A 26,170-nucleotide genomic window follows, 5' to 3' on the forward strand; every position below is an offset into this window, starting at 1 on the left:
GAGGCTGCGTGGTGATGATGATGATGATGATGATGATGATGATGATGATGATTTTCTCACTGTCAGTGTATTTAATAAATGTGTATATCTGTATGTGAGTGCAGTCTAGTTAGTCAGAGTACATTTTTTTATGCTTGTTAAGAATTTACTATTTCAGGTTAATTAATTTAACTAAGCGACCCTAATACTTACAATACTGGTGACTCCCTCCTACTTACAACATGTTCTACACAGGGATCACAATAAGATTATGAGGTCGACCCTACCAGGAAATAAGCTACGTTTTGATGAGAAAGGAAGTGATGATAATAAGTCTGAAATGGTATCCAAGCAATGAATGGAGATGCGAGTGCATTTTTAAATTTATTTTTATATCACGTGATAATAATTGGTTTAAAATGACGTCAGAGATAAGATTAAGAGAGTGTCTAATCGTTAGAGTCTTGTATGGGAAATTGGATCGACAAGATATTTTTCTAAGATAACTTAACAAAATTCAAGTTTGTTTTTTTTTAATTTTCTCATGCCAGACATTCACCTGATTTCTTATACATTCTTTTTTTTTTAAGAGTCTAACCATTTTTTTAAGTGCAATATTTTGTATTTTATTGCACTTGGTTCGCCGGATATATTTATCAGGTAGTTTTTGAAATTCTTTTTCGGTAGCTCCTATAATTACTGGAATGACAGAGATCTTCCTAAGATTTCAATTTTTTTTCATGTCATACATAAGACTTTCATATTTCTTTAACTTTTATCTCTTAGCTCTGTTTATCTCAGCATCATTGGGAACACAGATATGGCATAATCACGTTGACACACCAGTTCTTGCTAGATCACCAAAGTTAAGCCACGTTGAACCTGGTCAGTACTAAATGGGTGACCATTTGGGACTTCCAGGTGCTGCATGTGCCCTCCGCTTATTTCAGAATTGTTTCCAGTCATCCTGGACTTCTCTTTGCCACTGGACTCAAACAGTGCTGATTCAAGAGAGGTATGGTTTGGGTTGCGCAACCCTTGCCTCACAATTATATGCGCAGCTGCCCCTACAGGGGGTATCCTTTATTTTTTGAGACAACGACGGAGGCATCGATTAGGAACACTAACTTCTACTAAGGTTGTTTCTTTCTCCTCCTATGTCAGGTTTAATTGCTTTGTTTTCTAGTATCTGTATGAATTGCATAGTCATAGTGGATGGCTGATGACTTATTTCCATCTGTTCTTTCTGGTATATGTTCCCAGGATTTGCTACTACATCCGGTATTCAACTTTTTACAGATGATCCAGTGAAGATATTTATACACTCTATTGTGTCACATCGTATTGTAACTGTCCCCCAGCAGAACCTTACAGTTGGATGCCAGGTGGTTCACACTGCCAGTACTTTTTTGTGGCAGAACCTGCACTTGTTTTTATTGCTGAGACCATTCATTTTTTTTTAAAAGCATTGGTCATCAAGTCGTAATCTTGGGCAGCCATTATAATCCTCTCCTGATTATAGTGGAGCGATCCTCTTTTTAACCAGTCTATACAGCCTTCCTTATTCTATATAGTCCAGGGTGAATTCATCCAGAAAATATTTGGCAGGCTGTTAACACAGTTATTTTCAGTATTGTTTTAATTTTCTTATCACTGTTTTTTTTACTGGGGATGGGGCATTCTACCGGATGCCAAACATTCTCCCATTAGTTTAGTTACTCCAACCGAGAGATCTTTTTAAGATTCTCACCATCCCTTTAAGTGCTATTGCTTGTATTTTTTTTGGCACTTGGTTCACCGGGTATATTCGCCAGATAGTTTTTGAAATTCTTTTTCATTAGCCCAGTTGCTCCTATAATGACTGGAATGGGGGATATCTTAAGATTCCAGTTCCTTTTCATGTCGTACGTAAGTCCTTGATATTTTGTTATTTTCTTCCTCTCTACTTTGTTAAGGCCAGCATCATTAGGGACGCTTACTAGGGTTGCCACTTTCTCGTTCTTGTCCCATATCACTATGTCAGGTTTAATAGCCCCATTTTCTGGGTATGTAGCTGTAGGAATTTCGTAGTCATAGTGGATGGTGTATAACTTATTAACAACTGTTCTTTCTGGTAAACATGTTCCCAAGACTTGCTACTACATTGGATATTCAGGTTTTTGCAGATTTTCCAGTGGAGATATTTACACACTCCATTGTGTCGCATTGTTATAATAGCCCCCCCCCCCCAACAGGACTTTACAACTGGATATCAAGTGACACACACTCTCTACTTCTGTGTGGAAGAACCTGCACTTGTTGTTATTGCTGAGACCACTCATCTTTTTAAAAGCATTGGTCATCAAGCCTTGATCTTGAGTGGCCATTATTATTCTCTCCTGATCATAGCGAAGAGATTCTTTTTAAGCCAATCTACAGATCCTTCTTTATCTATATATTCCTGTGGTAGTTCCATGTGTGTTGCAACATCACAATTAAATGATTTATCTCAGAGCCAAATTAAGCAGAAATTTGGAATCGGCATCCTTAGTTTAATATTCTTATCGATATCAGAAGTTCTTGAGCCCTTTTTTAAGTTCAAAAACTTTTAAAATTTAAAGAAATTACAGATTAAAATTTGTTGTACCGCCAAGTGGAAAACGATACATAGATAGAACATATAGAATAGATTTATTCTGTTAGGTACAATAATAGAAGTCCGTGTCAGGTAACTGCAACTGGTAAGTGTGTTGACAATTAAACCAATAAGTGTTCACATTCCAACTCATAGCTTCCACCTGACTCAAACCAGTTTCGCTCTCCTTAAATATGCATGAGACGTAGTCATGTGTTCGAGCTACGTCACAATTTAAATGATAAAGCATGTGCTAGCTTTCTCTCTGCCTCTGTCTGTCTGTCTGTCTGTCTGTCTGTCTGTGTCTCTGTCTGTCTGTCTGTCTGTCTGTCTTTCTCTCTCTTTCTCTCTCTCTCTCTCTTTATTCCTCATCGATACATTAAATATTAGTGAGTACGTCTACAGTAGAACCCCGGATACAGTAGCCCTAGGATACGTTTTTTCAGGTTACGATTTTTCCAGCTCCTGGCTACGGTATTTGCCCCACCTTACGGTGTTATTTATAATGTTATTTGATTATATACATGTGTATTATATACATGTGTATTATATACTGTGTATTATATACATGTGTATTATATACATGTGTATTATATACATGTGTATTATATACATGTGTATTATATACATGTGTATTATATACTGTACTGTGTGTTGTTACTAATATTTAATGCTTTACTGTACTAGTACAAATAACAGTTAAAATATATTTGTTCAGATAGATCTGGCTTGATGATGTAAGCAGAGTATGTTTTAGGCAAGGATCACGATGAGATTACAGGGTCAACTCTTGCCAGGAAATGAGTTGGGTTTTCATGAGAAAGGAAGTGATAATAATTAATTGGAAGGGAAGTGACGTCATAAATAAGCAGAGATGCCGAAAGAGGGGGTATACACTGTAACAGGTCATTTTTCCACAACTGACAATAGTAATTTGAAGGCATTGAGCTAAGCAGATTCAAATACAACTGCTTAAGAACTTGATAAATATAGTAGGAGTGTTTAAAGTGTCTGCATTCTTTTGAATTTTCTGAAACCATTCACAAGAATTGCAAAGTACAGTGCTTACTGATTAATTGCATGTGAAACTTGGTTTGGTTGTTTTGTTTTACGGCATATCAAACCTTTTCAGTTCATTTAATGCCGAATCCGGTAATTTTGAAAAATGTTTGTATGCTTCAAGTCCTTTATATCTTCAAATATTTATTCATGGCTTTTGTTTTTGATGCCTTGCTTGACGGCATATCAACCCTTTACAAGTTATTTAATTGCTGAATCCAGTAACTTTAGAAAATGTTTTTATCTTGCAAGTCCTTTGTATCTTCCAATGTGATGTTTGGTTAAGCTGTTTTGTAAAGGAAAATTATTGTTGTTTTCTTTTTGTTTTTGTTTTTTTTTACTTAGCAGAACATGATTGAGTTTTGGAAAGGGAAAGGAAAAAAAGCAATACCATCAATGTTTGGTACATTTTAGGTCAAGTAGCCAGTATCTTCAGATAGCCTGATTTTGTAGCACCAGATGCATGTCAGAAGAATCACCTACTTAGAAAGCTGTACACAACGATGGCAAGTGAGATTCAAATAGATGAGAGAGATTTCATAAATGTTAAATGTAAGTCAACATTCTAGAAAATGCACAATCCCAAGTAATAACTGACAGAAATAAAAGCAACTCAACAGAATAGGTGCTGCAAGAATTTAGCTAAAATATTCATACAAGTGGTGTCCTGCCTGGTACAGGCATTGACAGCTATGACTCTCCATTGGGGCATTCATAAATTCATTGTTGCTCATCATTCAGAACTACATTCATAGAAGTATTTCTGATATATTGCTTCACCTAAGCGTCTATATATTTTATTTTCAATTAATCAAAAAAATATTGTTTTTATATATTTACATGGGGCTTTTATCACTGCCCTTCGGCTCTTCAATTCTTCATTGAGTTTTTGCTGCCGCATTGACTTTTCTTCTAGTGATCGCTCAATTCCCTAGGTGTCCATGAATCATCTCATTGGTCTAGTTAGACCAATAAAACTTCTTTACATGCAGAAAAGACACAAAGAAAAGTTTGCTGAAACTTTCTTAAAAGTTTTATTTTTTCATAGAATTGTCTTACACAGGAGAGAGAGGTAGAGGGACTTATTTTCTCTTAGCAAATTAATTATTTAACTTGTATTCTTACTTAAATCTTTGGGTAACATACAAACAGATCTCCACGGTAACATTTCACACTTAGCGATTATCAAAGTTTCTTACAGCTTTTAGGCAGCGTGTTTCGTACCCACTTTCATAGAAAACTGATTTGAAAACCTTTGTTTTCTCTTAGCTTGACAACTATAACGTCATTCGTTATCTCTACTCATACTTCTATTTTGTCTAACTGATCTGACCTTTCATTTTGTTTAAACCTCACATGTCAGCCATATTTGATTCAACCTGGGAAATGATTCCGTTTTGCAGACTTGCATTATCATGACATGTACTGAATGAGCCTATGCCAAACTTTATGCTAGCTAATTTAATCACTATTAACATAGGGTCCTAAATATATAGCATATATACGTGACCCAGCTCTATCAATTATAATGTAATAACAACATAAGTCAGTCATGAGACTGCATACCTCTGCCAGACAATGTAAAGATAGGTCAAAGTTTTATCTACTATTATATAATGTATTCTTGAAGCTACGAAAACATTAATATGGTATAATCATGTTGACAAACCGGTTCCTGCTGGATCATCAAAGTTAAGCGACATTGAACCTGGTCAGTACTAAATGGGTGATCACTTGGGACTTCTAGGTGCTGTATATGCTCTCTGCTAATCTTAGCATTGTTTCCAGTCGTTCTGGACGCCTCCTTGCCACTAGACTCAAGAAGTGCCGATTCAGGAGAGGTGTGATTGGAGATTGCGCAACTCTTGCCACACAACTGCACGCACAGCTGCCCCTACAGGGGGTATCCTTTGTCTTTCGAGACTAAACAGAGGCATCAATGAAACATTGATAACCCACAAATTATTTATTTGATCTACTCTAACCCTAACTCAAAATTATTTATTTGATCAACCCTAACCCTAACTCAAAAATTATTTATTTGATCAACCCTAACCTTAACTCAAAATTATTTATTTGATCAACCCTAACCTTAACTCAGAAATTATTTATTTGATCAACCCTAACCTTAACTCAAAATTATTTATTTGATCAACCCTAACCTTAACTCAGAAATTATTTATTTGATCAACCCTAACCCTAACTCAAAATTATTTATTTGATCTACTCTAACACTAACTCAAAATTATTTATTTGATCTACTCTAACACTAACTCAAAATTATTTATTTGATCTACTCTAACACTAACTCATAAATTATTTATTTGATCTACTCTAACACTAACTCAAAATTATTTATTTGATCAACCCTAACCTTAACTCAGAAATTATTTATTTGATCAACCCTAACCCTAACTCAGAAATTATTTATTTGATCAACCCTAACCCTAACTCAAAATTATTTATTTGATCAACCCTAACCCTAACTCAAAATTATTTATTTGATCAACCCTAACCCTAACTCAAAATTATTTATTTGATCAACCCTAACCTTAACTCAAAATTATTTATTTGATCAACCCTAACCTTAACTCAGAAATTATTTATTTGATCAACCCTAACCTTAACTCAAAATTATTTATTTGATCAACCCTAACCTTAACTCAGAAATTATTTATTTGATCAACCCTAACCCTAACTCAAAATTATTTATTTGATCTACTCTAACACTAACTCAAAATTATTTATTTGATCAACCCTAACCTTAACTCAGAAATTATTTATTTGATCAATCCTAACCTTAACTCATAAATTATTTATTTGATCAACCCTAACCTTAACTCAAAATTATTTATTTGATCAACCCTAACCCTAACTCAAAATTATTTATTTGATCAATCCTAACCCTAACTCAAAATTATTTATTTGATCAACCCTAACCCTAACTCAAAATTATTTATTTGATCAACCCTAACCTTAACTCATAAATTATTTATTTGATCAACCCTAACCTTAACTCAAAATTATTTATTTGATCAACCCTAACCTTAACTCATAAATTATTTATTTGATCAACCCTAACCTTAACTCAGAAATTATTTATTTGATCAACCCTAACCTTAACTCAAAATTATTTATTTGATCAACCCTAACCTTAACTCATAAATTATTTATTTGATCAACCCTAACCCTAACTCAAAATTATTTATTTGATCAACCCTAACCCTAACTCAAAATTATTTATTTGATCAACCCTAACCTTAACTCATAAATTATTTATTTGATCAATCCTAACCCTAACTCAAAATTATTTATTTGATCAACCCTAACCTTAACTCATAAATTATTTATTTGATCAACCCTAACCCTAACTCAAAATTATTTATTTGATCAAGCTGAAATGTTGCATGGTGGTTACTGCTCTCAAAGAGCATCATATCTTAACATCAAATTTGAAAAAAGAGGAAATTAAAATCCCGTACCGCAAAGGAGGAAAAGAATGTGAAAAAAAAGTGACGTCTTTGCCGTTGCATCCATCGCCAAACCGGAAGTGGTGAAGGTTTAAATTAAGTCAATTGAAAAGAGATGACTTTCGAAAATATCAGTGAAAAAAGTGACACCTTCTTGTAGAAAAGTGCTCAATTGAGGGTGAAGGAATTAATGTTTTTAGCCAATTTTTCGATATTTGTCATCCGAATGGCCGTGCTTTAAAACGATACTGCATACATTTAAACAGACAGGTGAGATTTTTAGTTTCTATAGCAAGTGCTCATCTGAGCTTCAATCTACCCCACCCCTTGTCAAATACAAATACTCATTTAGTTACAATCACTACCAACAATTTCTCTTACTCTCTATCTGTGCTTAAAGCTGAACACGTTCCTTGAACAAGGCTTCTTTCCTAGAACTGCCCAACTATGCAAATCTGTTCCTCTGGCCTGCTTTCCAGCTGATTACTAATATGATCATCTTCACTGTAAACAAGTTCTTTCTACCTCATTTTCACCACTAACTATTAATACACTCATTAACTCTTATCCTCAAATGACCTTCATGCCTTGATAAGTGTTGACTACCATGTAAAAAAACAAAAAACAAAATGGCACCAATACTGCAAGACGAGTTGTGTTCAACTGAGGACATGGCTTGCAACAGTCAAAGCTGACTTGGAAACTATGATCAACCCTCGCGTCTTTGGTGTGCAACAATAGAATTGCAAATGGCTGAAGTATGCTGAGCAGCAAACAGACATGAATCTTATTGATAAAAATATATAATATACACATTTGCCTCCTGGCTAGCCAATCAAACCATCTAATATAGTTAGTCTTATTTTCTATTATATTCGAAATAAAATACAGTGACATTAGCAAAGAAAATGTCAACTATGAAAACGAACCTCCTAAATTAAAACCTTGAATAATTATCTAAACTCGAATGTAAATTAATATTAAGCCGACTTTACAAATTGATAAAAGTTAATTACTGGATTTTAATTATAAAGGTGAAGCTCCATTATTCAAACTCAAGATAGATAACGATAAACTTCCACCCATTAATATGGGAGAGGAGATTATCATCAAAAGTTTCCTGAATTGATAACTTAACACCGGACTTACTACTTAGATATAAATAAGTACCTTGTACCAATTCCCCTCCTCCCCCTATTTTTTTTTTTTTTTAAATGGACAGTAGATAATACAGTGGATGTGTTATCGGCAGCTCCAGTGACTCTCGCTTCTCCTTTTTTGTCCCTCAGTCCTCATTCAATGAGTGATTTTTCTGACAAAAGGTGAAGAAAAAGCTGCTTGAAGGGCGGTAGTACTTGGTGAACAGTAGTCTGAGATGTCGGAAATTTTTCTGTCTCTATGTCTGTCCTTGTGGCCATGTCACTAGTAAGGATGCTGGAGGTAAACGTTTTGTCTGGGCTGACGTTATCCGCCTGATAGTCATGGACCCGAACCTTGGATTAACCACTAAGGAGGCTGTCCTATCAGCAGGCGCAAAGTACTGGGACTGCTGTATTTTCATTTGGTGAGTGGATCTGGACCATGCAGTAGTCTGGTGAGGCCTCTCGATGCCATACTAGTGGGTAATTGTTACGGCTTTACCTTTTCGTGTGCTACAAACAAAAAAAAAATTTCCTGTCTTTTTCTCTCTTACTTTCCCTCTCTGTACTGCTCTAACCAAATATGCCGACCTGTTCCACAAATCCCAAAACCTCAACATGAAATATCTCCAGAAAAAAAACTCGAATAAACCTAGAACCCCATCTTCCAACGTAGACCCCTACTTCCAGGTCTCCTTTTCCAACATCAGGGGTCTACATTCCAACCTTCCAGAGGTTGAAAGCCAATTACAGGAGACGAAACCAAACATATTATTTCTAAGCGAAACTGGAATAGGGCTGACCACTTCCCTAGATGAGTTCATAATTAACAGATACTCTAATTTAACAGCTAAATCTGACCCCCAAGATCGCCATGGGCATGGAATATGTGCCTACATAAAAGATGGCTTCCCGTGTGGCAGGGATATCTCTAGAGAAGATCCTAATTTACCCTATATGTGCTTCAGGGTTGCACTTGATTACACCACTGCATTTATATTTGTCCTCTATCGGCCCCACAACAGCGGAGTTACTATCTTTAAGAGCATATCTGAGAAAATAGACCACATCCTGTCTGCACATCCCTCGGCTAACATTCATATCTGTGGTGACTTCAACGTCCATAACGTGGAATGGCTGACCCATTCAAATAAGGCAGACTATGAGGGGAGGTTTTGTCATGATTTTGCCATTGCTTATGACCTTACTCAGATTGTTCGCGAACCCACCCGTGTGCCCGATACACCCGGTCAATATGCAAGCCTCCTAGACCTTTTTCTCTCAACTTCCACTATGTTCATGTTCCGTTCATTCTCCTCTAGGATCCTCCGACCACTCCATCATATCAGTTAAGATAAAAACGAAATGTAATAAGTCCCCAGACGTACCCCTCCACCGTACTGTATACCAATACTCTATGGCTGACTGGGATAGCTTCCGTACATTCATATCTGATTTACCTCTGCACCCCATGTTTAAAAAGGAAGTGTCCTCTATAGTATCAGATCTGACCGAATGGTTAATTGTAGGCATAGACCAATTCATACCATCTAAAAAATTCCAACAAAAACCTAACAGCCAGCCATGGTTCTCCCCAGAATGTGCTGCTGCTGCTATCGCGCACAGAAATCACTTTTTCCATAGCTACCAACGTAATAGATGCATTGAGACTAAAGCTGCTTTCAGGACTGCCAGCAACCACTGTAAAAGAGTAATAAAAAATGCAAGAGAGCTATATGCCCAGTCTGTTAAATCCAAGGTAGCTGATCAACGGCTTGGTTCCCACCAATTTTGGCAAATAAAAAATAGGATCCTGGAGAGAATGGTGCATTCTATCCCAACCATTATCAATGAACCAGAGGTCATCTCGTCAGCATCAGACAAGGCCAAACTATTTGCCAAGAACTTTGCTGCTAATTCTACCCTATGCGACGAAGGCCATCAACTCCCCATATTTCCTCCTATAACACAGAACACGCTAGGTAACATACAAATATCTGTGCATGAGGTCGCCAAGCTAATCAAGAACCTTGATTCCAGTAAAGCAACTGGCCCTGACGACATCCCAATTATAGTGTTAAAAAAGCTTCAACCAGAACTTGCTCCCATACTTACGAAACTGTTTAAGCGCTGCCGTAAGGAGAAGTGCTTTCCGACTCCCTGGAAGACCTCATCAGTTTGCCTTGCATTTAAGAATTCAGGTGATAAGTCATCTCCTTCTCAGTACAGACCAATAAGTCTCCTGTGTGTTATGGGTAAGTTGCTGGAATCCATATTAAATAGAGAAATAGTCAACCACCTCAGTAGAAACAACCTTCTTAGTGACACACAATATGGTTTTCGCTCTGCAAGATCTACCACAGATGTGCTGAAGGTTATATCCCACAGGATTAGTGAATCTCTTGACAAAGGCTTCCTTTCTAGGGCAATTACTCTTGACATATCAAAAGCCTTCAACAAGGTATGGCATAAGGGTTTACTTCACAAGATTTCCAGCTACGATATAACTGGAAATGTTTTCTTAATCATTAAATCATTTCTCTCCGATAGGCTCATAAGAGTCGTGGTCAATGGACAAAAATCAGAGGCCTGCAGTATTAATGCTGGAGTCCCTCAGGGGTCAATCCTGGGCCCAACTCTCTTCCTGATCTACATCAATGACCCCCCTAAACACATACTTAAATCATTTGTTGACATCTATGCTGATGACACGACCATCTACGGCAACACATCAAAGGCTGTAAATGACAAAGTTCTCTCTGATTCTCTCTCCTCTGATCTTGAGCGTGTGGTTCAGTGGGGGAAGACGTGGCTGGTTACCTTTAATGCATCCAAAACCAAACTCCTATCCTTACATCATCAACGCTCTAATCCCCATCTGGCATCAATTGGGATGGATGGCTCTCGTCTGGGAGAGGCTCAATGTTTTGACAAGCTTCTGGGCTTGACCTTTACTCCTGATCTGAAATGGAACACGTACATCAAGTCTGTTGCCAAGGTCGCTGGAAAGATGGTGGGATCCTTCTACCGCTCCAGAAGATATCTCAATACTGATGTAATTCTCTATCTATATAAAAGCCAAGTACGTCCAAGGATGGAATACTGCTGCCATATCTGGGCAGAAGCTTCTGAAAACAGCCTATCCTGCCTTTACAGAGTATAAAATAGACTTCGTGGCTTAGTGGGGATGCCCTTTTCTCTACCCTGCAACCTCTCTTCCACAAAAGAGACGTTGCGAGTCTATCCTTGTTTTATCGTTATTTCCATGGCAGGTGCTCGTTTGAACTCCAATCTCTGGTCCTTCCTCGCCAATCTTTCACGAAAAATACCCGTCTAGCCGAATCCACTGTGAAAAATTTCCCCCACTCTTTATCTATGCCTTAATCAAAACGTGGATTCCATGAACAAAGCTTCTTTCTTAGAACAGCACGCCTGTGGAACTCTGTTCCGTCTGCCTGCTTCCCACCTGACTACAACTTGGATGTGTTCAAGTCCAACATTAACAAATTCCTAATGAACCGCCCCCTTAAGTAAACACTTCATCAAATCTCCACACTAACGTAATGTACTTGCAATAACCCTTATCCCTGAGTTGCTTCTGGGACTTGATAATGGTGACCACTGTGTAAAAAAAAAATGGCATCAAAATTTCGACCATGACTAAACTTTTAAAGATCAAAGTTATATAAGCTGCAGGACTTTATTGCTACCAAGTAGGGAGTCTCTATCATGAACAGGCCCAAAGTTATCCTCAAAAGTGTGATTTTCTTTGACCATTGATCTACATATATCCAAATTAAATCAGTTCTATCTTAGACCTATACTGATATTTCAACAAAGTTTAGTGTCAAGCGATGTAGATGCTAGTCTGTACACATATGGCCTTCATTCAATCTTGAGAGACAATGGATACTCCCTGTAAGGGTGGCTGCATGTGTAATTATGACCCGTGGCACAGTTGTTAGAATACTTGGAAAAATTAATTGTAAAGGTGATATTCTCGTGAAGGTTGAAGGTTGTTCGATTCTCAGTGTGGTGACCAAAAATACAATTATGAATTTATTAGGACCCCTATCCAGTCATTGGCTGATGGAATGAGAGGATGCTACCTTCGTGAAGTAATTAAAGGATCCCAATTGAAATTCCGTCCAAAGTTCGACAGAAACATTCCTGAGTTCGACAAGATACACCTGAAGAAGGTCAGATGTTGCATCAACTGAAACGTTGTGAAAATGACACTCAAAATGAGAACAATAGTTCAAAGAATCCAAGTAATTCGAATATTCAATCTTCATCTCAAAAATTCAGAAACGCAACAAATGATTATTATTGGCATTCTTTCCCCAATTTGAATTCTTTCTGGAAAGACTTTGGGTATTTACGGGAGGGACCACATGAAGGTTACCAACATCTGTAAGTGAAAGTATTTCTGTCAAATGAACTGGATTCGAACTTGGCACATTCATGTTGTCAGTCTGTGTCGTTAACTACTTAGCCAACATCATCTCCCTGCTGCTGCTACTGCTGCTGCTGCTAACAGTATTAATTAAAAGAAAATAACAATCCATACAGGTTTTCCAATTACAATAATTCTCAATGTCTGCAACGTGACAAATGTTTGACAAACAAAATCTCTTACACAAGAAATGGTCAAGATACTGGAAGAAATCAATAGGTGGACGTGTAACCCTACAGGTTCTCTACTTCTTGAGGGATTCATTGTTCGGGGTGAAATTTTTTCTTTTTACTGCATTTTCTCATGTATTAATCACGAAAATTTAATAAAATAATTGATTACTTGTGTGGGTAGCCTCTGCCACAAGTCAATAAATCTTGCTTAGGACCCCACTTTTATAATAATCTATCAAACAAGGGGCGATATAGTTCTAGGAGTTTCCACTAGCGTTGTTAATCTGATGACCTGTGTATTTTGAAAAGACGCCAGGTAAAACGGTCTGGTAGTAATTCCATATTGTGGATAAACAGTTTCAGTGCTATTATTTTGCTGCACGTAATATCTTTGAGTGACCTTGACTTTCGGTAAATAATGTGCCAATACTAGGAAAAATAGAGTTGCAACTGGTACCTGTTGTGGTGTAGCTGAAGTTTTCATATCTGGTGGGTCGGTTGGCAAGGGTGTCCTCACTTTAGGACAATAGAGTATCCTGCCTGGTTTTGGTTTCTTGGTTTGTGGTCAGGCGCTGTTTTCATTAGGGAGGAGCTACTTTGGTTTGGTCTACAACAGATTTGTTTGTGCCTTCGGTTTGGCTTTTTGTGGCCTAGAACAAGAAAATTTTCCTTTTAAGTTGTTTTTCAAGGCAGGGGCGTCTGTTGTACTTTTTATTTTTGTTTTGCAAAAACTATTGATTGGTTGGTTCCATAGTTAAAATTCATGAATCCAGTCTGACCCAAGTCAGCTAGTGGTATTTCTTAATACATAAGCTTTTAATTTTTTCGTCTTTCCCAATAATGTGACATTTGCTAAAAATTCACCTTCAAAGTTAATTTGCATATCATTAATGTCCTTTGCTGTTTTGTGTGTTCTCAGCATTATGAGTCTATTCAATTTCTTCCAGGTTTTTAAATTTACTATTGAAAGGTTTGAATCAGAATCGAGTTGCATTTTTATTTCTTTATCATGAATTTTTATAGTTACATATTTTCACCCTAACCCTAACCCTAACTCTTCTTCATTATTTTCAGTCTCCACCAAACACATTTTGGTTTTGTATTTAATTTTATTTCTGAAATGAGTACCTTTGTGTCCTATTTTCTTACATATTAACCATTTTAGTAATGAATGTGGACAGTCCTTAACCCAATGTAAATTACAACATCGATTCTTTCTCCGCTATGTGTTGATATGTATATCCTTTCTCCCTAATTTGTGTTTTATTTTTTACATGTTTTTTAAATTGTCTGTCTTTTTTTAATCTGCGCAACTTCAGCTTCGATATCCATATAATCTTTTTAATAATTTCTATTTTCTGGCAGTCTTCTGTTAACTTGTGCAGGGTTAGGTTTGTTTCATTTTCTAATTTTGTTAGGATATGCCTCTTAATTTCTGCATCTTGATCAGAAGTCAGTCCTTGCACAAACATTAAATACTAAACATTTAAAATTGCCTGCACTGAGGTCTGCAAGTTCGAATTCATTGCAATGTTTATTTACCATGGCTGCATACATTGCAAAATCATCTTCTGCAAATTCAGACATGACCAACGCTTATGCAATAAAGAGACTTTTGGGCTAAATAGTATTGTAAGAAGTTCTACCAACTGGGTGAAAGATAACAGAATCTTATTGAATGTAGCTTCATATCCTTATATTTTAAACTATCAGAACTACTCGCCATTGCACGGGACAAAAGTGTTAACATAGCTTCCATCCTTTTCTATTTCCTCCTCTTCATCACCTCTACTCCTTCGTGTAGCCTATTCCTTTCTCTGAACATACACACAACTCATTGGGCAAATAATTGAAAAAGATCAGAGTTACCTCCCTTTACATAATTACATTAAATGATGCGTGTATATGCTTTTAACAGTAAACGATGCGGATACATGTTTACAACGTTAAATAATGTAAATGACCATTTGGCACCCAAATAATTAATTTTTTTTTTTTCCTAAATTTTAAAAATTATTTTTCCGGGATTATGTTGATTAAAAAAAATGTCAACTTTGTGGGAGGTTGTTTTGTATGTTTTTAGTTTTAGCTGGACATGCAGAGATTTGCACTTAGGGACAAGTAGGTAAATTCCAACGTTTTTTTTTTTTTTTGTGGTAAAATAAAATCCACAAACTTATTATCCTCAGTTGTCTCTAGTTTCTAAACCTTTTTCTAGTCGGACCACTGTTTGCAAATACTGACGAAAATAAGCTTCAAATGATTTACTTTCTCCAGTTCTGTAGCAGAAATCATCAATCACATTCCATGTTGAGTTTTATGAAAATGAGGTATTATTATCGGTGGACATATTATTTTTTATGACGTGAGTAAGCAGCTCTTTCATGTGTTGTTGATTTTCATATAAGGCCTCTACCCCCATTAGTTGTTTTTGTTGTCTTTCATGTGAGCGCTTGTGGTGTTCACATAATTGTTGTTGTTTTTCATCTGCACATTGTTGTTCAAATTGCAGTTTCAATAATGTTCCAATGTACTTTGTAAGACGTCCATCTTTGTATGATGAGAAAAATACAGAATTTACAGAAATTTAACAAAACCGTGTTCAGATTAACCAGGTCTTAATATTTTTAGAACAACTGGGGGAAAAGGGAACAGTATTTCGTTTTGTTTAATAACTTTGCAAACGAATGTTGAACATACAGTTTAAATTCCTTCGAAAGAATATTTCTTCTAAAAAGAATCTCTTTTTAAAAGACAAGAAAAAAATATATATGTCAACAGAAATATTCAATATTTTTTAATAGAACAGAAAAAAATTGTTGGCTGTGATGAAGAAAGCCAAAAACCGTATTTACATTTTTTTTTTTAGTAATTAAAAAAATGTTTGCTGACACACTTATTTAATGACGCGAGAAAAAAAAAACACAAATAGTTCATATTTCTTTTCCTTTTGTATTTACATGTGCGCCAAGATGTTGTGAGAGTCCTGGGCAAAGAGAGGAAAAAATGTTAAAATATTCTTACTTTCCACAAGTTTGCAATTCAAACTTTTATGTCCGTGCACTTAGTTGGTTTTCATGACTTCCTCTCTTTCTTCTTTCCTCAGTGTTTTCTGAACACTTGCTTAGTTTAATTCAGCTTTCCGTCATGAGTTCTTTTGAATGCTGGAGTATTTTAAATTTGAGTGACCTCTGAATTTGAAATTTGACATCACCACTGTTATAGCCGTGTTAAAGGGTTACAAAAGAAAAAACAGAATGCAAAAATAAAGTAACAAAATGTATAAGCATAGGTGGATTGTTCATTGTAGCCAACGAACAACCTAGGTTGGTCCACCGATATCGACTGACGCCTTACAGCTTTATCTTCTAGTATTTTTTGAGATTGGAATAGTCTATTAGTACTTAACATAGGTTAGTTCCACTGCAACAATTATCAACGTTTCCATGGAATACTTCATATAATATGGAGAAGTAAGGCTCAAAGAAATCTTTTGCTCATTCTTACGTTGTCAGGCAGAGGTATGCAATCTTCTGACCGACTTTTGTTTTTGTTTCGCATACATTCATGGAGAGGTGTTACTATCAGATCAATGCAAAAGTTTTTAGACCACTGTATGGTATAATCCCATTGACACACCAGTTCTTGCTGGATCACCGAAGTTAAGCAACATTGAACCTGGTCAGTACTAAATGAGTGACTATTTGGGACTTCCAGGTGCTGTATGTGTTCTCCGCTTATCTCTGCATTGTTTCCAGTTGTCTTACACTTCTCCTTGCGACTGGACTCAAACAGTGCAAAATTAGGAGAGGTGTGGTTGAGGGTTGCACAACTTTTGTCTCACAATTACACGCACAGTTGCTTTTACAGGGGGTATCCTTTGTCTTTTGAGATTGAATGGAGGCATTAAACCATTTTAATTTATTTTATTCATATTGTTATCACCTAACATATCACCATGATTAATTTATAACTTTTTCCTTTAAATTTTTCAAGCTTCTTTTCAAGATTTCTCAAGATTTTTCAAGATCCTTCTACCGCTCCAGAAGATATCTCACTAATGATGCAATTCTCTATCTATATAAGAGCCAGGTACGTCCAAAGATGGAGTACTTGCTGCCACATCTGGGCGGGAGCTACTAAAAATAGCCTATCCTGTCTTGACGGAGTACAAAATAGACTTCGTGGCTTGGTGGGGGATGCCCTTTTCTCTACCCTGCAACCTCTTTCCCACAGAAGAGATGTAGCAAGCCTGTCGTTGTTCTATCGTTATTTCCATGGCAAGTGCTTGTCTGAGCTCCATTCTCTGGTCCCCCCTCGCCAATCTTTTTCAAAAAACACCCGACTAGCTGAAACCACCATCAATAATTTTCCGCACTCCTTATCTGTGCCTAAATCAAAACGTAGATTCCATGAACAAAGCTTCTTTCTTAGAACTGCACACTTGTGGAATACTGTTCCGCTTGCCTGTTTCCCTCCCGACTTCAAGCTGGATGTCTTCAAGTCCAACACAAACAAATTCCTGATGAACCGCCCCCCCCTAAGTAATGACACCTTACCAATTTTCCAATACTATTGCTACACTATCTCTTTGATTACTGTACACACAATAACCCTTATCCCCGAGTGGCCATTGGGCCTTGATAAGTGGTGAACTCCATGTAAAAAAAAAAAAAAGCATCATTCATATTTTTCTGCAATATTCTCACGCTCATGTTGACACGAAAATGACTTTCTTTAATCAACAGAATGGAGTCATCTTCCATGATGATAATGCTTGTCCTCACACAACACTCCTGACTAAAGATCTTCTAGAAGAATTTTTGGGGAAATATTGCCCCATCCTTCATATTCTCTTGATCTAGCTCCCTCAGATTATTCCTTATTTTGAGGATTACGCAACCTTTTAGATGGACTTGGGTTAACATAATGTAAGGAGATTGAACATAAGTTCATATTTCACATAAAAACCTAAGGAATTTTACAATTCAGTTTTTATAAGCTCGTTCATAGATGGAATTAAATTATAGAGAGCAAAAGTTCGTTGTTGTTAGGAAAAAGATTTTCAAAAACGCAAATTTTCATTTTCAAGATAAAATTGTAAGCCGACAAACGACCTAGGTTGGTCCACTGGCTATCGACTGATATCTATTTGCTTCCCTACATAAACAAAATGTGACACAAGGTCGTTTTTAACATGGGGAAAACAGCTTCCCCAAAAGGGGGCACTCTGGCAGTTTGCAAAAATAAAATTGCCTTAGTATAGAAGGGTTTCCCCCTCCATTAACTAAGGACCAGTTAATTTGAGTGCAACATCTGAGCAGACACCACACTTCAGCCACCAGTCCAGTATATAAGTGTAACCTGCTATTGATGCGTTATTTATTTGTTTCCCACGAAAGAAAATGTGACACAAGGTCGGTTTAATGTATGAGATAACCAGCTCCCCTCAAAAGGGGTATTCTGCAAAAATAAAATTGTCTTAGTATAGAAGGATTTCCCCTCCATTGACTAAGGACAATTAATTTGAGTGCAGCATCTGAGCAGACACCAACCACACTTCAGCCACCAGTCCAGTACGAGTACCAGATATCGACTGGTTATTTATTTGTTTCCCACGAAACAAAATGTGACACAAGGTCGGTTTAATGTATGAGATAACCAGCTCCTCTCAAAAGGGGATTCTGCAAAAATAGAATTGCCTCAGTACAGAAAGGTTTCTCCCTCCATTGACCGAGGACAATTAATTTGAGTGCAGCATCTGTGCAGACACCACACTTCAGTGACCAGCTCAATATGAGTACCGGGTGTCGACTGACACGTGACGGCTTAGTCTTCCGGTATTTATTGAGATTGGAATAGTCTATTAGTTGGTAACATAGGTTGGTTCCGCCATGAATAGCTGGGTGATTTTCCCGCCTGAACGTCATGGTTCTGGTCTGCTTTGGAGAGGCTCAATATCAAATGTGTCATAGATGGTTTCAATTACCTCTACTTCTCAAGGGTTTCATTGTGTGCAGGGCGAAATTTTTCCTTTTGACCTGCAAGAAAAACGTTAAAAACTTTTGCACCGGCTTGATAATAATTTGCATGGATCCATTTTAGCAACAGGAAAATTTATGGCTTGGATAGAGATTGCAATAAATAAACTTAGAATCTGGTCTTTTGTGATTTCTTTGCTTTGTTATTTGTTTTATCTTTCTTTTGTATCTAAGGAATTAATCCCTAAATCTACAAGCATGTGTGAGATAATGAAATCACCTTGCAGAAACTAAACAAGTGCACATTTGAAAGCAATCAATTCGTATGCAAGAGTCGCCATGGATGAGTTTCTATGTTGTGGCTGCAGACGTTTAATAGAAACCCAGGTTGACAGAAAGGATTTATCTCTGTTTATTTTTTAAGATAAATTTGAGTCTACAAAGAAAAACAAAACAAAAATGGTTTTACAGTTCTGAGTTTTTTAGATGAGGACTGGTTGTTAATATAACTTGTTTTTATCGGACTATCGCTCTCATCTTGAGTGTTATTTGTGCAACTCTTTGGTCGGTGTAGCCTTTGACTTTTGTCAGGCATGTTGGTCGCTATCTTGAAAAAACAAATTTATTTCACACGTACGAAACCACGGTGAAAAAACAAAAAACAACTCCAAGAATACAAAACCATCTATGGAACCAGTAACTGTTCTCCTGACGAAGGTCAAAGGCTACATTGACCGAAACGTTGCACAAATAATACTCAAGATGAGAACAATAATCTGATTAATACAAGTAATGCAAAAAATGGTTTCGTTTGAAATTTACTTATTATATATAAACGGCACTTTCACTGTTTGTTTGTATGTCTGTCTGTATTTTGAATGTTTTCCAGGAAGATAATTACATGAAAACTCCAATCATCAAATGGTGATGAAGTTGTGGAGAACAGATACTACACTTTCAAATTTTTACTTGCAGAAATATAAAGAATTTACATTTACAACAAATTGGGTGCAAGGTCATTCAAAAGTGTGTGGAAATTGTTGTCGTTGGTCATCTTTTGTTACCACGACTAGAAAATGTCTATCGTACTCTTAACTGGAATCATTAATCACCATGATACTACATTTACTACATCTACTCCAGGATTCGTACTAATTAAAATTTTATTGGAGATAAATAAAAATGTTCATGTACAATAGAGTCGTGGAGTTGGGAGAATTTTTTTTTTTTTTTAAATTTGATAAGTAAAACCTTCTCAGCTCTTTCTAAATAATAGACTGCCACTGTTTTTCGTTTTTATAACCGAAAATAAACAGATACTGCACTAAGTGTAACAAGGAAATACACACATGCGCAAAAGACCACCGGAAACAAGTATAAAAGAAAGAGCAATAAGCGGCTTCTTCCTTTTTAGGACCAGCTTTCGAGCCGTACGTCTACGGACCGACAGCGTGCCTTTTCGGCAGGCGCGCGCACGCGCGTGCTTCACACCACTTGCTATTATGTGGGACAAAAAGCCAACAGACAGTACGTACACTTTATATGCTTTCTATCTCCATAACCTGGATTGACATTCCCACTCTATCTTCCCTTCTTTTTTGGTCCATCAACACAGACATGTGCGCGACTCTCTACTGAGCTTAACCCTCTCTTTCTACAGGCCGGCTTGCCACTTGGCGTTTCTCTATTGCATTCCCCTTTCCTTCCACGCGCGTAGTCGTCAACGGCGAATGAACACGTGTACACCCAAGACTTTCATGTCTCAACAGAAAATAAACGACATGTTTATTTTATTCCAACATTTCATTTTTTGTTCCTCTACTCCATTTCCTTTTCTTGCCACGCGCAACAGGAAAATGGTGACCTCGTTATTTTAAAATGGAATGGATGAGATTGAACGAAACACTCATGCACGCACTCACTCTCTCTCTCTCTACAATAATAAACTTTCCCTCTCACCAGCTAACAACGGGAGACACACGCCAAACTAAACACATGTAGTACCTTTTTCTTTCATTTCTTTCTTCACGAAATAAATCCTAGTTCGTTTAATTCAATTTAACACGTACTTCGTCTCTTTCTCAATTCAATTCATTAGTCCTAATTTTCACCACCACAATAAACTGGCGCCCGACTGACGCGAAACGAACAAGCATGGCGACCCTACCTTTTTGAAATTAATTGTTTTGAGCGAGACGCGCGTTTTATTTGATAAAGAAAAAAACGAACTTTTCAACAAAGAAAAACAAGTGAATTTCTACCGACAAAAACCTTAACGAACTACAATGACGTCAGACTCGGCAGAAAAATAAACACGGAGCTGTCGACTTCATAGCGAATTTAAAAAAAAATTCGAGCTCGACAAACATTTTTCACGGTTTCCTGACATTACCCTGCAACAAACGCGAGGAGCAAAATCACATAGGCCTATACACATTCTCTCCGGCACAGCAGACGCAACAACAAAGAAACAATTACAGGACATCCCTATCAACACATAAGAAGAAGTTGAATCAACAATACGAGTTGAGATGCACCACGCACGCTGATAAATTCACAACTTGGAAGTTTTGTTGACAGCCGGCAACCACACCGCGTTCAACAAAAACGAATGCGCAACTAGCGCCCGTCCAAACAATGCACACATTACTGCAGACTCACATGCGAAGACACCGTCAACACGAAACAAAAATTTTCCTTCCAAACGAACAATTCATTTCACTGTCCAAGCAACTCGTTGCACATGTCAGCACAAAAAAAAAACCAACCAAACAAATATCACCCTAACAAAAAAAGAGTAAACTCCTTTTCCACGCGTAAGTAAATACTTTTTTTTACGAACACACTCCGTTTTTGACATTCCGTTTTTGACGTTTTTTTCAAACAACCGCACCAACAGCAAAAAAACAGGACGAAAGGTCAATTGTCGAAAACATCACTTACAATATATATATATATATATATATATATATATATATATATATATATATATATATATATATATATATATATTCCTAGAAAGGGGAGTATTGCGCGAGCCTTTTCTAGTCTCGCACAAAAACGCGCGTTCACATTTCAAGCTATATTACTTGTCATATACATACGCGCACACAAACATACACGCCTACGTCCACACACGTACATATATTCACGTTCGCGTATATACACTCACATTCACATGTATATACACATACGCTAATGTATACACATGTACTCACACACACGCACACGTAAGCACGCATGGACAACCTCACTTCCCCTTTCAAAGGAAATACACACATGCGCAAAAGACCACCGGAAACAAGTATAAAAGAAAGAGCAATAAGCGGCTTCTTCCTTTTTAGGACCAGCTTTCGAGCCGTACGTCTACGGACCGACAGCGTGCCTTTTCGGCAGGCGCATGCACGCGCGTGCCTCACACCACTTGCTATTATGTGGGACAAAAAGCCAACAGACAGTACGTACACTTTATACGCTTTCTATCTCCATAACCTGGATTGACATTCCTACTCTATCTCCCCTTCGTTTTTGGTCCATCAACACAGACATGTGCGCGACTCTCTACTGAGCTTAACTTATATACACCCAAGACTTTCATTTCTCAACAGAAAATAAACGACATGTTTATTTTATTCCAGCATTTGAGTTCTTTGTTTCCTTCATTCAATTCGTTTCATTATTTTTTCTTGTAGCGAATTTAGGGTATTTATATCCTAGTCTTCTACAAGGTATACGACGATTCCCAACCACTTGAGAGAGATTAGAAAGACAAAAACCTTGGGTGCCTCACGAATTGAATGACAACCAAAAGAAACGCCATTATGGAATGTCATCTTCCCTTCTTTTATGCAACAAGCCCGACCCGTTTCTTGACCGGCTTGTGACTTGTAATGAAAAGTGGGTTGTTTACGACAACTGGCGATACTCAACTCAGTGCCTAGACGCCGACGAAGTTCCACGACACTTTCCGAAGCCAGAGTTGCACCAAAAGAAGGGCATGCTGACTGTTTAGTGGTCTGCGACCGGTCTCATTCATTACAGTCTTTTGAATGCAGGCGAAACCATTACAGCGGAGAAGTACTGTCAACAAATGAATAAAATGCATCAGAAACTTCGGCAACAACACCCAGCGTTAGTCAACAGAAAATACCCGATTCTCCTCCACGGCAATGCCCGACCGCACATTGCTAAACCAATCTTGCAGAAGTTAAACGAATTCGGCTACAAAACTCTGCCTCATCCGACATACTCTCCAGACCTCTCACCTAACGACTACCACTTTTTCGAGCATCTCGACAACTTTCTGCATGAGAAATGCTTAAAAAACCTAAGCGATATTAAAAACGCCTTCAGCGACTTCATCGCCACCAGAACACAAGATTTTTCCGTTACTGGCATAAATATACTTGTTTTGCGTCAGCAAAAGCGTGTTGATTATGATGGTGCTTATTTCAATCAATAAATTTTTGTTTGAGCCGAAATATGTTCATCTGAATTTAAAAGTTAAAAACAGCAAGGTTCTTTAAAGGAATTTTCAAAAAAAAAAAAAAAAATGAGACCCAAATTTCCAAATTATTTTGCTAGAGAAAAAATGATATAACTGCCAAAAAATAAACTTTTGGGGTTTATTTGAAAAATAGAGAGGAAATGTCAGAAAGTGTTGGTGTATGGTGAAAATCAAAACAACATTAGTAGTAGTTATGAAATATTGCTAAAAGTAGCCATTTTAAAATGTCACGATGTCAGACCTACACCGTGACATTTTAAAATGACTTAATGACTTTCTCTTACAACCACTGACATGCAATAAATACAAACTTTATAACTTATAGAGAAAATGTGTGAATTTTTTTTTTTTGTTTTAATTTTCGATCGATGCTATTATTAACTCCAGTCTGAAGTTACACCAAAACAACAAAAAAAAAACTTTTATACTTTTACATCAGAAATAGCTGCATAATTTTCTGATTAAAATATTTTCACATCAACGATAATTTATGCATTGTAAACTTCTGTAACAGGTTCGTTGAATAATGTGATTATTTCACAAACCCGTTAACAACAAAACAAATGTCACGATCTAATGTATCAACGATGGGAAAGTAGAAAAAATAAAAATAAATAAAATAGCAATAGAAACAAAAATATATATATATATATAGAAATGAAATCTACTTAAAACACCTTTTTCGATTCAAATAAATATAATTTCGTCCTTTATTAAGGATCAACATGGAACTTATGGTATTATGACCATACATTAACATGGGTACTAATTAGAGGTCCCCATTTCGGTAGGCTCCCACTTCGGGGCGCCTCCGATAACAGGGAGAACTGGAGCGCTGAAATAGAAAGACATTGTCTTCTTATAAAAATGAGGACGTGTAACGCGACTTTGTTATGAATTCATGAGGTTTTATATATCCAATATATATGTGTGTTTTCCCGAAACTCGGGTTACAAAGAAAGACAGTGCATTTTTGTAAAGTCTGTATTAATGTTCAATGCTCCTCTTGGCTACCTAACGGGAGCTGAGGAGTGAAGCGTGTGCTCTGTCTCTAGTCGTCGTGGAAGTAAGGACGTTTCCTTCACTCGAATGTCCCACGTAAACCGTTCTCGCTTTTCATTGGCTGGAACCTCTGATGACGTATAAGAAGAAAGGAAGGAAAAGAGAAAAGAGTAGGGAGAAAGAGAGAACTAAGGTGAGAATACAGCCTAGTCTCGTAGTAGTAGCAGCAGCTCGCTACAAACTCACTTCAATGATAAACAATGAAAAGAAAAACGGGTCTTTTTAAGTACATGTTAATTTGTATTCTCTTAAATAGTAAATAAAAAAGCAGATAATAATATTTTTGATGGACCTGTATGAGAGTGCCCATTAGGGATTGCCAAAACAATGTGAAAAAAGGAACGCATGATTCCGTGACGTCAGACTCGTGTTAACTATACGAACTATGGAAAAGCAGAAGCGACTTAATGATTTTTTTTTAAACCTTTGTTTATCTCCTTCAAACTGAAATTAATAATTAATCTTTGTTATAATTTTGTTAAGTTTTAAGATTTACACAGTTTAATGATCAATAATATTATAAACATTTGTATATTAAATATCAAATACGGTTTTACGGGTGTTCATTTGGTAAACCCTCGGTTTCCATACTTTTGTTCAGTAAAAAGAGACAAACAAAAATATGAGAGTGGTATATAAAATGTCTCATATTTGTGCAATAATATTTTTAAATCGGTTTTAATTTGGCGATAAAATAGTTGGGAAGAGTCATGTTTATATTAAAACTTAATATTAAAAAATTAAACAAAATTAATTAAAAATCTATGTTGTAACGGAACATTTTGAAATAATGGAATTTTAATCGTTTTAATCTTTTAAAAATTAATTCAATTTTAGGAAGTTTCTTTTTCTTGGCAATTCAACTTATTATAGTATATATACTATAATAAGTTGAATTGCCAAGATAAGAAAAAACGCTCATTTAAAAACAAAACCATAATAATATTAAATTTATAGCATCTTTTTAATTGCAACTTCAAGGTAAGTTTTTGATCAATGCGTGTATTTAAATTAAAAAAAAATTTTTTTTTATTTATTTGAACTCTTATGTTTCATAATAAATAGAAAATTCGATACATTTTAATATATTTTGTTCAAATTTCGAAAAAATAAATAGCGGGGTGGGGGTGGGGGGACACGCACTAAAAAAATATTTCCCCTCGTATATTTTACGGAAACTGCATTTTATATGTAATTTCATTCTAAAATGGATAAGTAGCGCGAATTTCACGAAGATCTGACCATTAGTTAATTTTTGCTAGATTTATTAAACACAGGTATGTTTTCACGTTCGGAATGCTTACTACATGGGAACGTTATTTTAAAGCGCCAATTATGTAAACATGATTTTCGTCTCGCAATTTCATTATTTTTGTACGATGAAAATTTTTTATAAGTCATTACTAGTTTATTTTGCATTTCTTTTAAATGGTACAAAAGTTATATTGACAATATTAATTTATAATAAAGTTATATTGACAATATTAATTTATAATAAAGTTATATTGACAATATTAATTTATAATAAAGTTATATTGACAATATTAATTTATAATAAAGTTATATTGACAATATTAATTTATAATAAAGTTATATTGACAATATTAATTTATAATAAAGTTATATTGACAATATTAATTTATAACAAAGTTATAAATGTATAATATTAATTTATAATAAAATTACATCGCTTTACATATAGTGGGTGGGGTTAATTCTGTGGTGAATTT

Source organism: Euprymna scolopes, chromosome 22 (genome assembly GCF_053919585.1).
Source record: "Euprymna scolopes isolate OS-2025 chromosome 22, ASM5391958v1, whole genome shotgun sequence".
NCBI classification, from domain to species: domain Eukaryota; kingdom Metazoa; phylum Mollusca; class Cephalopoda; order Sepiida; family Sepiolidae; genus Euprymna; species Euprymna scolopes.